The sequence below is a fragment of the Colletes latitarsis genome, chromosome 3, assembly GCF_051014445.1.
Source record: "Colletes latitarsis isolate SP2378_abdomen chromosome 3, iyColLati1, whole genome shotgun sequence".
NCBI lineage: Eukaryota > Metazoa > Arthropoda > Insecta > Hymenoptera > Colletidae > Colletes > Colletes latitarsis.
In genome coordinates, this window is record NC_135136.1 from 21,705,677 (window position 1) to 21,720,993 (window position 15,317).

Genomic DNA, 15,317 nt, shown 5'->3' on the forward strand with positions numbered 1-15,317 from the left:
ACTTGCGTTATCCTCTAAAATATTTATCAAGACCAGGATTAATTGACTGCTTCAGTGTGGCATCACATTACTACGTGATCCAAACCAGTGGAAGAAAAGGATCTGGCCAACAAGAATGAGAAGTATGCGAAAGTATGAGCCTGATGATGGCAAATCCCAGAGCTAATCCAGACATAACTTGCGTTATCCTCAAAAATATTGATCGAAACCAGGTTTAATCGACTGTTTCAGTGTGGTACCACGTTACTACGTGATCCAAACCAGAAAAAACCCAGGATCTGTTCAACAAGTATGTGAAAAACGCGAAAGTCTGAGCCTGATGAGGGCAAATCCCAGACCTATCCCAGACCTAAGCTGCGCTGTCGTCTAAAATATTCATGGAAACCAGGTTTAAATGACTGTTTCAGTGTGGTACCACATTACTACGTGATCCAATCCAGAAAAAGTCCAGGATCTAGCCATCAAGAATGAGAAATATGCGAAAGTAAGAGCCTGACGAAAGCAAATCCCAGACCCAACCTAGACCTAACATCCGTTATCCTCAAAAATATTGACCGAAACCAGGTTTAGTGGACTCTTCCAGTGTGGTACCACATTACTGCGTGATCCAACCCAGAAAAAACCCAGGATCTGTTCAACAAGTATGCGAAGAATGCGAAAGTATGACCCTGATGAGGGCAAATCCCAGGCCTAACCTAGACCTAATTTGCGTTATCCTATAAAATATTGATCGAAACCAGGTTTAATTGACTGTTTCAGTGTGGTACCACATTACCACGTGATCCAATCCAGAAAAAGCCCAGGATCTAGCCATGAAGTATGAGAAATATGCGAAAGTATGAGCCTGACGAGGGCACATCCCCGACCTAACCCAGACATAACTTGCGTTATCCTCTAAAATATTTATCAAGACCAGGATTAATTGACTGTTTCAGTGTGGCATCACATTACTACGTGATCCAAACCAGTGGAAGAAAAGGATCTGGCCAACAAGAATGAGAAGTATGCGAAAGTATGAGCCTGATGATGGCAAATCCCAGAGCTAATCCAGACATAACTTGCGTTATCCTCAAAAATATTGATCGAAACCAGGTTTAATCGACTGTTTCAGTGTGGTACCACGTTACTACGTGATCCAAACCAGAAAAAGCCCAGGTTCTGGCCATCAAGTATGAGAAATATGCGAAAGTACGAGCCCCATGAGAGCAAATCCCAGACCTAACCCAGACCTAACATGAATTATTCTCTAAAATATTGATCGAAACCAGGTTTAATTGACTGTTTCAGTGTGGTACCACTTTACTACGTGATCCAAAGCAAAAAAAACCATCGATCAGGTCAACATGTATTTTAAAACTGCGAAAGTATGACCCTGATGAGGGCAAATCCGAGACCTAACCTAGACCTATCATGTGTTATCCACTAAAATATTAATCGAAACCAGGTTTAATTGACTGTTTCAGTGTGGTACCACTTTACTACGTGATCCAAAGCAAAAAATACCATCGATCAGGTCAATATGTATTTTAAAACTGCGAAAGTATGACCCTGATGAGGGCAAATCCCAGACCTAACCTAGACCTATCATGTGTTATCCTCTAAAATATTAATCGAAACCAGGTTTAATGGTCTGTTACAGTGTGGTACCACATTACTACGTGATCGAACCTAGAAAAAACCCAGGATCTGTTCAAGAAGTATGTGAAGAATGCGAAAGTATGACCCTGATGAGGGCAAATCCCTGGCCTAACCTAGACCTAAGATGCGTTATCCTCTAAAATATTGACGGAAACCAGATTTAATTGACAGTGTCAGTGTGGTACCACATTAATACGTGATCGAATCCAGAAAAAACCCAGGATCTGTTCAACAAGTATGTGAAGAACGCGAAAGTATGAGTCTGATGAGGGAAAATCCCAGGCCTAACCTAGACCTAACATGCGATATCCTCAAAAATATTGTTCGAAACAAGGTTTAATCGACTGTTTCAGTGTGGTACCACATTACTACGTGATCCAAACCAGAAAAAAACCCAGGATCTGTTCAACAAGTATGTGAAAAACGCGAAAGTCTGAGCCTGATGAGGTCAAATCCCAGAACTTACCCAGACATAACTTGCGTTATCCTCTAAAATGTTTATCAAGACCAGGATTAATTGACTGCTTCAGTGTGGCATCACATTACTACATGATCCGAACCTGTGGAAGAAAAGGATCTGGCCAACAAGAATGAGAAGTATGCGAAAGTATGACCCTGATGATGGCAAATCCCAGAACTAATCCAGACATAACTTGCGTTATCCTCAAAAATATTGATCGAAACCAGGTTTAATTGACTGCTTCTGTGTGGTACCACTTTACTACGTGATCCAAAGCAAAAAAAACCTTCGATCGGGTCAACATGTATGTTAAGACTGCGAAAGTATGACCCTGATGAGGGCAAAACCTAGACCTCACCTAGACCTAACATGTGTTATCCTCTAAAATATTGACGGAAACCACGTGTAATTGACAGTTTCAGTGTGGTACCACATTACTACGTGTTCCAATCCAGAAAAAGCCCAGGATCTAGCCAACAAGTATGAGAAATATGCGACAGTATGAGCCTGATGAGGGCAAATCCTAGACCTAACCCAGACCTAACATGCGTTATCCTCTAAAATATTTATCAAGACCAGATTTAATTGACTGTTTCAGTGTGGTACCACATTACTACGTGATCCAAAGCAGAAAACACCCTCGCTCAGGTCAACATGTATGTTAAAACTGCGAAACTATGACCCTGATGAGGGCAAATCCCTGGCCTAACCTAGACCTAACATGCGCTATCCTCTAAAATATTGGTCGAAACCAGGTTTAATGGACTGTTTCAGTGTGGTGCCACATTAGTTCGTTAACCAAACCAGAAAAAGCCAGGGATATGTTCAACAAGTATGTGAAAAACGCGAAAATATGACCCTGATGAGGGAAAATCCCAGACCTAACTTGCGTTATCCTATAAAATATTGATCGAAACCAGGTTTAATTGACTGTTTCTGTTTGGTACCACTTTACTACGTGATCCAAAGCAAAAAAAACCCTCGATCAGGTCAACATGTATGTTAAGACTGCTAAAGTATGACCCTGATGTGGGCAAATCCCCGGCCTAACCTAGACCTAAGATGCGTTATCCTCTAAAATATTTATCAAGACCAGGTTTAATTGAATGTTTCAGTGTGGTACCACATTACTACGTGATCCGAACCAGAAAAAACCCAGGATCTGTTCAACAAGTATGTGAAAAATGCGAAAGACTGAGCCTGATAAGGGCAAATACCAGGACTAACCTGGACCTAACTTGCGTTATCCTCTAAAATATTTATCAAGACCAGGATTAACTGACTGTTTCAGTGTGGCATCACATTCTTACGTGATCCAAACCAGTGGAAGCCCGGGATCTGGCCAACAAGAATGAGAAATATGCGAAAGTATGACCCTGATGAGGGCAAATCCCAGACCTAACCTAGACCTTACTTGCGTTATCCTATAAAATATTGATCGAAACCAGGTTTAATTGACTGTTTCAGTGTGGTACCACATTACTACGTGATCGAAACTAGAAAAAACATAGGATCTGTTCAAGAAGTATGTGAAGAACGTGAAAGTATGAGACTGATGAGGGCAAATCCTAGACCTAACATGTGTTATCCGCTAAAATATTGACGGAAACCAGGTTTAATTGACGGTTTCTGTGTGGTACCACATTACTACGTGATCCAAACCAGAAAAAACCCAGGATCTGTTCAACAAGTATGTGAAAAATGCGAAAGTCTGAGCCTGATAAGGGCAAATCCCAGGCCTAACCTGGACCTAACTTGCGTTATCCTCTAAAATATTTATCAAGACCAGGTTTAATTGAATGTTTCAGTGTGGTACCACATTACTACGTGATCCGAACCAGAAAAAACCCAGGATCTGTTCAACAAGTATGTGAAAAACGCGAAAGTCTGAGCCTGATAAGGGCAAATCCCAGGCCTAACCTGGACCTAACATGTGTTATCCTCTAAAATATTGATCGAAACCAGGTTTAATGGACTGTTTCAGTGTGGTACCACATTACTACGTGATCCAAACCAGAAAAAACCGAGGATCAGTTCATCAAGTATGTGAAAAACGCGAAAGTATGAGCCTGATGAGGGCAAATCCCAGACCTATCCCAGACCTAAGCTGCGGTGTCGTCTAAAATATTCATGGAAACCAGGTTTAAATGACTGTTTCAGTGTGGTACCACATTACTACGTGATCCAATCCAGAAAAAGTCCAGGATCTAGCCATCAAGAATGAGAAATATGCGAAAGTAAGAGCCTGACGAAAGCAAATCCCAGACCCAACCTAGACCTAACATCCGTTATCCTCAAAAATATTGACCGAAACCAGGTTTAGTGGACTCTTCCAGTGTGGTACCACATTACTGCGTGATCCAACCCAGAAAAAACCCAGGATCTGTTCAACAAGTATGCGAAGAATGCGAAAGTATGACCCTGATGAGGGCAAATCCCAGGCCTAACCTAGACCTAATTTGCGTTATCCTATAAAATATTGATCGAAACCAGGTTTAATTGACTGTTTCAGTGTGGTACCACATTACCACGTGGTCCAATCCAGAAAAAGCCCAGGATCTAGCCATGAAGTATGAGAAATATGCGAAAGTATGAGCCTGACGAGGGCACATCCCCGACCTAACCCAGACATAACTTGCGTTATCCTCTAAAATATTTATCAAGACCAGGATTAATTGACTGTTTCAGTGTGGCATCACATTACTACGTGATCCAAACCAGTGGAAGAAAAGGATCTGGCCAACAAGAATGAGAAGTATGCGAAAGTATGAGCCTGATGATGGCAAATCCCAGAGCTAATCCAGACATAACTTGCGTTATCCTCAAAAATATTGATCGAAACCAGGTTTAATCGACTGTTTCAGTGTGGTACCACGTTACTACGTGATCCAAACCAGAAAAAGCCCAGGTTCTGGCCATCAAGTATGAGAAATATGCGAAAGTACGAGCCCCATGAGAGCAAATCCCAGACCTAACCCAGACCTAACATGAATTATTCTCTAAAATATTGATCGAAACCAGGTTTAATTGACTGTTTCAGTGTGGTACCACTTTACTACGTGATCCAAAGCAAAAAAAACCATCAATCAGGTCAACATGTATTTTAAAACTGCGAAAGTATGACCCTGATGAGGGCAAAACCTAGACCTAACCTAGACCTATCATGTGTTATCCTCTAAAATATTAATCGAAACCAGGTTTAATGGTCTGTTACAGTGTGGTACCACATTACTACGTGATCGAACCTAGAAAAAACCCAGGATCTGTTCAAGAAGTATGTGAAGAATGCGAAAGTATGACCCTGATGAGGGCAAATCCGAGGCCTAACCTAGACCTAACATGCGTTATCCTCTAAAATATTGATCGAAACCAGGTTTAATTGACTGTTTCAGTGTGGTACCACTTTACTACGTGATCCAAAGCAAAAAAAACCATCGATCAGGTCAACATGTATTTTAAAACTGCGAAAGTATGACCCTGATGAGGGCAAATCCCAGACCTAACCTAGACCTATCATGTGTTATCCTCTAAAATATTAATCGAAACCAGGTTTAATGGTCTGTTACAGTGTGGTACCACATTACTACGTGATCGAACCTAGAAAAAACCCAGGATCTGTTCAAGAAGTATGTGAAGAATGCGAAAGTATGACCCTGATGAGGGCAAATCCCTGGCCTAACCTAGACCTAAGATGCGTTATCCTCTAAAATATTGACGGAAACCAGATTTAATTGACAGTGTCAGTGTGGTACCACATTAATACGTGATCGAATCCAGAAAAAACCCAGGATCTGTTCAACAAGTATGTGAAGAACGCGAAAGTATGAGTCTGATGAGGGAAAATCCCAGGCCTAACCTAGACCTAACATGCGATATCCTCAAAAATATTGATCGAAACCAGGTTTAATTGACTGTTTCTGTGTGGTACCACTTTACTACGTGATCCAAAGCAAAAAAAACCCTCGATCGGGTCAACATGTATGTTAAGACTGCAAAAGTATGACCCTGATGAGGGCAAAACCTAGACCTCACCTAGACCTAACATGTGTTATCCTCTAAAATATTGACGGAAACCACGTGTAATTGACAGTTTCAGTGTGGTACCACATTACTACGTGTTCCAATCCAGAAAAAGCCCAGGATCTAGCCAACAAGTATGAGAAATATGCGACAGTATGAGCCTGATGAGGGCAAATCCTAGACCTAACCCAGACCTAACATGCGTTATCCTCTAAAATATTTATCAAGACCAGGTTTAATTGAATGTTTCAGTGTGGTACCACATTACTACGTGATCCGAACCAGAAAAAACCCAGGATCTGTTCAACAAGTATGTGAAAAACGCGAAAGTCTGAGCCTGATAAGGGCAAATCCCAGGCCTAACCTGGACCTAACATGTGTTATCCTCTAAAATATTGACCGAGACCAGGTTTAATGGACTGTTTCAGTGTGGTACCACATTAGATCGTGATCCAAACCAGAAAAAGCTATGGATCTGTTCAACAAGTATGTGAAAAACGCGTAAATAAGACCCTGATGAGGGAAAATCCCAGACCTAACTTGGGTTATCCTATAAAATATTGATCGAAACAAGGTTTAATCGACTGTTTCAGTGTGGTACCACATTACTACGTGATCCAAACCAGAAAAAACCCTCGATCAGGTCAACATGTATGTTAAAACTGCGAAAGTGTGACCCTGATGAGGGCAAATCCCTGGCCTAACCTAGACGTAACATGCGTTATCCTCTAAAATATTGATCGAAACCACGTTGAATGGACTGTTTCCGAGTGGTACCACATTAGTACGTAATCCAAACCAGAAAAAGCCTGGGATCTGCTCAACAAGTATGTGAAAAACGCAAAAATATGACCCTGATGAGGGAAAATCCCAGACCTAACTTGCGTTATCCTATAAAATATTGATCGAAACAAGGTTTAATCGACTGTTTCAGTGTGGTACCACGTTACTACGTGATCCAAACCAGAAAAAATCCAGGATCTGTTCAACAAGTATGTGAAACCGCGAAAGTCTGAGCCTGATGAGGTCAAATCCCAGAACTTACCCAGACATAACTTGCGTTATCCTCTAAAATATTTATCAAGACCAGGATTAATTGACTGCTTCAGTGTGGCATCACATTACTACATGATCCAAACCAGTGGAAGAAAAGGATCTGGCCAACAAGAATGAGAAGTATGCGAAAGTATGAGCCTGATGATGGCAAATCCCAGAACTAATCCAGACATAACTTGCGTTATCCTCAAAAATATTGATCGAAACCAGGTTTAATTGACTGTTTCTGTGTGGTACCACTTTACTACGTGATCCAAAGCAAAAAAAACCCTCGATCGGGTCAACATGTATGTTAAGACTGCGAAAGTATGACCCTGATGAGGGCAAATCCGAGGCCTAACCTAGACCTAACATGTGTTATCCTCTAATATATTAATCGAAACCAGGTTTAATAGTCTGTTACAGTGTGGTACCACATTACTACACGATCGAACCTAGAAAAAACCCAGGATCTGTTCAAGAAGTATGTGAAGAATGCGAAAGTATGAGACTGATGAGGGCAAACCCTAGACCTAACCCAGACCTAACATGCGTTATCCTCTAAAATGTTTATCAAGACCAGATTTAATTGACTGTTTCAGTGTGGTACCACATTACTACGTGATCCAAAGCAGATAAAACCCTGGCTCAGGTCAACATGTATGTTAAAACTGCGAAAGTATGATCCTGATGAGGGCAAATCCCTGGCCTAAGCCAGACCTAACATGCGTTATCCTCTAAAATATTGATCGCAACCAGGTTTAATGGACTGTTTCAGTGTGGTACCACATTAGTTCGTGATCCAAACCAGAAAAAGCCAGGGATCTGATCATCAAGTATATGAAAAACGCGAAAATATGACCCTAATGAGGGCAAATCCCAGACCTGTCCCAGACCTAACTTGCGTTATCCTATAAAATATTGATCGAGACCAGGTTTAATTGACTGTTTCTGTGTGGTACCACATTACTACGTGATCCAATGCAGAAAAAACCATCCATCAGGTCAACATGTATTTTAAAACTGCGAAAGTATGACCCTGATGAGGGCAAAACCTAGACCTCACCTAGACCTAACATGTGTTATCCTCTAAAATATTGACGGAAACCACGTGTAATTGACAGTTTCAGTGTGGTACCACGTTACTACGTGTTCCAATCCAGAAAAAGCCCAGGATCTAGCCAACAAGTATGAGAAATATGCGACAGTATGAGCCTGATGAGGGCAAATCCTAGACCTAACCCAGACCTAACATGCGTTATCCTCTAAAATATTTTGTCAAGACCAGATTTAATTGACTGTTTCAGTGTGGTACCACATTACTACGTGATCCAAAGCAGAAAAAACCCTCGCTCAGGTCAACATGTATGTTAAAACTGCGAAACTATGACCCTGATGAGGGCAAATCCCTGGCCTAACCTAGACCTAACATGCGCTATCCTCTAAAATATTGGTCGAAACCAGGTTTAATGGACTGTTTCCGTGTGGTGCCACATCAGTTCGTTAACCAAACCAGAAAAAGCCAGGGATATGTTCAACAAGTATGTGAAAAACGCGAAAATATGACCGTGATGAGGGCAAATCCCAGACCTAACTTGCGTTATCCTATAAAATATTGATCGAAACAAGGTTTAATCGACTGTTTCAGTGTGGTACCACATTACTACGTGATCCAAACCAGAAAAAATCCAGGATCTGTTCAACAAGTATGTGAAAAACGCGAAAGTCTGAGCCTGATGAGGTCAAATCCCAGAACTTACCCAGACATAACTTGCGTTATCCTCTAAAATATTTATCAAGACCAGGATTAATTGACTGTCTCAGTGTGGTACTACTTTACTACGTGATCTAATGCAGAAAAAAACCCAGGATCTGTTCATCAAGTATGTGAAGAATGCGAAAGTATGAGTCTGATGTGGGCAAATCCCAGGCCTAACCTAGACCTAACTTGCATTATCCTCTAAAATATTGATCGAAACGAGGTTTAACTGACTGTTTCAGTGTGGTACCACATTACTACGTGATCGAAACAAGAAAAAACCCCGGATCTGTTCAAGAAGTATGTGAAGAATGCGAAAGTATGAGTCTGGTGAGGGCAAATCCCAGACCTAACCTAGACCTAACATGTGTTATCCTCTAAAATATCAATCGACACCAGTTTTAATGGTCTGTTACAGTGTGGTGCCACATTACTACGTGATCCAAACCAGAAAAAACCCAGGATCTGGCCAACATGTATGCGAAAAACGTGAAAGTATGACCCTGATGTGGGCAAATCCCTGGCCTAACCTAGACCTAACATGCGTTATCCTCTAAAATATTGATCGAAACCAGGTTTAATGGACTGTTTCAGTGTGGTACCACATTACTACGTCATCCAAACCAGAAAAACCCAGGATCTGTCCAACAAGTATGTGAAGAATGCGAAAGTATGAATCTGATGTGGGCAAATCCCAGGCCTAACCTAGACATAACATGCGTTATCCTCTAATATATTGATCGAAACCAGGTTCAATGGACTGTTTCAGTGTGGTACCACATTACTACGTGATCCAAACCAGTAAAAACCCAGGATCTGGCCAACATGTATGCGAAAAATGTGAAAGTATGACCCTGATGTGGGCAAATCCCTGGCCTAACCTAGATCTAACATGCGTTATCCTCTAAAATATTGAACGAAACCGGGTTTAATGGACTGTTTCAGTGTGGTACCACATTACTACGTGATCCAATCCAGTAAAAACCCAGGATCTGTTCAAGAAGTATGAGAAGAATGCGAATGTATGAGTTTGATGAGGGCAAATCCTGGACCTAACCCAGACCTAACATGCGTTATCCTCTAAAATATTTATCAAGACCAGGTTTAATTGACTGTTTCAGTGCGGTACCACATTACTACGTGATCCAAACCAGTGGAAGCCCAGGATCTGGCCAACAAGAATGAGAAATATACGAAAGTATGAGCCTGATGAGAGCAAATCCCAGACCTAACCTAGACCTAATATGCGTTATCCTCTAAAATATTGATCGAAACCAGGTTTAACGGACTGTTTCAGTGTGGTACCACACTACCACGAGATCCAAACCAGAAAAAATTCCAGGATCTGTTCAACAAGTATGTGAAAAATGCGAAAATTTGACCCTGATGAGGGCAAATCCCAGACCTATCCCAGACCTAACTTGCGTTATCCTCTAAAATATTGATGGAAACCAGGTTCAGTTGACTGTTTCAGTGTGGTACCACATTACTGCGTGATCCAAACGAGAAAAAACCCAGGATCTGTTCAACAAGTATGTGAAGAATGCGAAAGTATGAGTCTGATGAGGGAAAATCCCAGGCCTAACCTAGACCTAACATGCGTTATCCTCAAAAATATTGATCGAAACGAGGTTTATTCGACTGTTTCTGTGGGTACCACATTCCTACGTGATCCAAACCAGAAAAAACCCAGGATCTGTTCAACAAGTATGTGAAGGATGCGAATCTATGAGTCTGATGAGGGAAAATCCCAGGCGTAACCTCGACCTAACATGCGTTATCCTCAAAAATATTCATCGAAACCAGGTTTAATCGACTGTTTCAGTGTGGTACCACATTACTACGTGATCCAAACCAGAAAAAACCCAGGATCTGGCCAACATGTATGCGAAAAATGTGAAAGTATGACCCTGATGTGGGCAAATCCCTGGCCTAACCTAGACCTAACATGCGTTATCCTTTAAAATATTGATCGAAACCAGGTTTAATGGACTGTTTCAGTGTGGTACCACATTACTACGTGATCCAATCCAGAAAAAACCCAGGATCTGTTCAGGAAGTATGTGAAGAATGCGAATGTATGAGTTTGATGAGGGCAAATCCTGGACCTAACCCAGACCTAACATATGTTATCCTCTAAAATATTGATGGAATACAGGTTTAATTGACTGTTTCAGTGTGGTACCACATTACTACGTGATCCAAACCAGTAAAATCCAGGGATCTGTTCAACATGTATGTTAAAACTGCGAAAGTATGACCCTGATGAGGGCAAATCCCAGACCTAACCTAGACCTAACATGTGTTATCCATTAAAATATTAATCCAAACCAGGTTTAATGGTCTGTATCAGTGTGGTACCACAATACTACGTGATCCAAACCAGAAAAACCCAGGATCTGTTCAACAAGTATATGAAAAACGCGAAAGTATGAGCCTGATGAGGGCAAATCCCTGAACTATCCCAGACATAACTTGCGTTATCCCCTAAAATATTTATCGAAACCAGATTTAATTGACTGTTTTAGTGTGGTACCACTTTGCTACGTGATCCAAAGCAGAAAAAACCCTCGCTCAGGTCAATATGTATGTTAAAACAGCGAAAGTATGACCGTGATGAGGGCAAATCCCAGGCCTAACCTAGACCTAACATGCGTTAACCTTTAAGATATTGATCGACACCAGGATTTATCGACTGTTTCAGTGTGGTACCACATTACTACGTGATCCAAAATAGAAAAAGCCAGGGGTCTGTGCAACAAGTATGTGAAAAACGCGAAAATATGAGCCTGATGAGGGCAAATCCCGGACCTATCCCAGACCTAACTTGCGTTGTCCTATAAAATGTTGATCGATACCAGGTTTAACTGACTGTTTCAGTGTGGTACCACATTACTATGTGATCCAAACCAGAAAATACCCAGGATCTGTTCAACAAGTATGTGAAAAACGCGAAAATATGACCCTGATGAGGGCAAATCCCAGACCTACCCCAGACCTAACATGCGTTATCCTCTAAAATATTGATCGAAACCAGGTTTAATTGACTGCTTCAGTGTGGTACCACATTACTACCTGATCCAAACCAGAAAAAACCCAGGATCTGTTCAACAGGTATGTGAAGAATGCGAAAGTATGAGTCTGATGGGGGAAAATCTCCGGCCTAACCTAGACCTAACATGCGTTATCCTCAAGAATATTGATCGAAACCAGGTTTAATCGACTGTTTCATTGTGGTACCACATTACTACGTGATCCAAACCAGGAAAAAACCCAGGATCTGCTCAACAAGCAAGTGAAGAATGCGAAAGTAAGTGTCTGATGTGGGCAAATCCCAGACCTATCCCAGACCTACTTGAGTTATCCTCTACAATATTGATCGAAACCAGGTTTAATGGACTGTTTCAGTGTGGTACCACATTACTGCGTGATCCAATCCAGAAAAAGCCCAGGATCTCTTCAACAAGTATGTGGAAAACGCGAAAGTATGAGCCTGGTGAGGGCAAATCCCAGACCTATCCCAGACATAACTTGCGTCATCCTCTAAAATATTGATCGATAGCTGGTTTAGTTGACTGTTGCAGTGTGGTACCACATTACTATGTGATAGAAACCAGAAAAAACCCAGGATCTGTTCAACAAGTATATGAAAAACGCGAAAGTATGAGCCTGATGAGGGCAAATCCCAGAACTATCCCAGACATAACTTGCGTTATCCTCTAAAACATTGATCGAAACCAGGTTTAATTGACTGTTTTAATGTGGTAACTCTTTGCTACGTGATCCAAAGCAGAAAAAACCCACGATCGGGTCAACATGTATGTTATAACTGCGAAATTATGAGCCTGATGAGGGCAAATCCCAGACCTAACCTAAACCTAACATGTGTTATCCACTAAAATATTAATCGAAACCAGGTTTAATGGACTGTTTCAGTGTGGTACCACACTACTACGTGATCCAGGCCAGAGAAAGCCCAGAATCTGACCATCAAGTATGAGAAATATGCGAAAGTACGAGCCCGATGAGAGCAAATACCAGACCTAACCTAGTCCTAACATGAATTATTCACTAAAATATTGATCGAAACCAGGTTTAATGGACTGTTTCAGTGTGGTACCACATTACTACGTGATCCAATCCAGCAAAAGCCCAGGATCTCTTCAACAAGTATGTGAAAAACGCGAAAGTATGAGCCTGATGAGGGCAAATCCCAGACCTATCCCAGACATAACTTGCGTTATCCTCTAATATATTTATCGAAACCAGGTTTAATTGACTGTTTCAGTGTGGTGCCACATTACTACGTGATCCAAACCAGAAAAACCCAGGATCTGTTAAACAGGTATGTGAAAAATGCGAAGGTATGAGCCTGATGAAGGCAGATCCCAGACCTATCCAAGACCTAACTTGCGTTATCCTCTAAAATATTGATCGAAACCAGGTTTAATGGACTGTTTCAGTGTGGTGCCACATTACTACGTGATCCAAACCAGAAAAAACCCAGGAGCCGTTCAAGAAGTATGTGAAAAATGCGAAATTATGACCCTGATGAGGGCAAATCCCAGACCTATCCCAGACCTAACATGCGTTATCCTCTAAAATGTTGATCGAAACCAGGTTTAATGGACTGTTTTAGTGTGATACCACATTACTACGTGATCCAAACCAGAGAAATCCAGGGATCTGTTCAACATGTATGTTAAAACTGCAAAAGTATGATCCTGATGAGGGCAAATCCCAGACCTAACCTAGACCTAACATGTGTTATCCACTAAAACATTAATCGAAACCAGGTTTCATGGACTGTTTCAGTTTGGCACCACATTACTACGTGCTCCAAACTAGAAAAAACCCAGGATCTGTTCAACAACTATGTGAAGAATGCGAAAGTATGAGTCTGATGAGGGCAAATCCCAGGCCTAACCTGGACCTAACATCCGTTATCCTCTAAAATATTGATCGAAACCAGGTTTAATGCACCGTTTCTGAGTGGTACCACATTACCACGTGATCCAAACCAGTAAAGGCCCAGAATCTGACCATCAAGTATGAGAAATATGTGAAAGTATGACCCTGATGTGGGCAAATCTCTGGCCTAACCGAGACCTAACTTGCGTTATCCTCTAAAATGTTGATCGAAACCAGGTTTAATTGACTGTTTCAGTATGGCACCACATTACTACGTGATCCAAACCAGAGAAATCCAGGGATCTGTTCAACATGTATGTTAAAACTGCAAAAGTATGATCCTGATGAGGGCAAATCCCAGACCTAACCTAGACCTAACACGAATTATTCTCTAAAATATTGATCGAAACCAGGTTTAATGGACTGTTTCAGTGTGGTACAACACTACTACGTGATCCAATCCAGCCAAAGGCCAGGATCTCTACAAAAAGTATGTGAAAAACGCGAAAGTATGAGCCTGATGAGGGCAAATCCCAGACCTATCCCGGACATAACTTGCGTTATCCTCTAAAATATTTATCGATACCAGGTTTATTTGACTGTTTTAGTGTGATACCACTTTGCTACGTGATCCAAAGCAGAAAAAACCCAGCATCTGTTCAGCTTAGTATGTGAAAAATGCGAAGGTATGAGACTGATGAGGGCAAATCCTGGACCTAACCCAGACCTAACATGTGTTATGCTCTAAAATATTGATGGAAACCAGGTTTAGTCAACTGTTTCAGTGTGGTACCACATTACTACGTGATCCAAACCAGAAAACCCCAGGATCTGTTCAACAAGTATGTGAAGAATGCGAATGTATGAGACTGATGAGGGCAAATCCTGGACCTAACCTAGACCTAACATGTGTTATCCTCTAAAATGTTGATCAAAACCCGGTTTAATTGACTGTTTCAGTGTGGCACCACATTACTACGTGATTCAAACCAGAGAAATCCAGGGATCTGTTCAACATGTATGTTAAAACTGCAAAAGTATGATCCTGATGAGGGCAAATTCCAGACCTAACCTAGACCTAACACGAATTATTCTCTAAAATATTGATCGAAACCAGGTATAATGGACTGTTTCAGTGTGGTACAACACTACTACGTGATCCAATCCAGCCAAAGGCCAGGATCTCTACAAAAAGTATGTGAAAAACGCGAAAGTATGAGCCTGATGAGGGCAAATCCCAGACCTATCCCAGACATAACTTGCGTTATCCTCTAAAATATTTATCGAAACCAGGTTTAATTGACTGTTCTAGTGTGGTACCACTTTGGTACGTGATCCAAAGCAGAAAAAGCCTTCGCTCAGGTCAACATGTATGTTAAAACTGCGAAAGGATGACCCCGATGTGGGCAAATCCCTGCCCTAACCTAGACCTAACATGAGTTATCCTCTAAAAAAATTGATCGAAACCAGGTTTAATTGCCTGTTTCAGTGTGG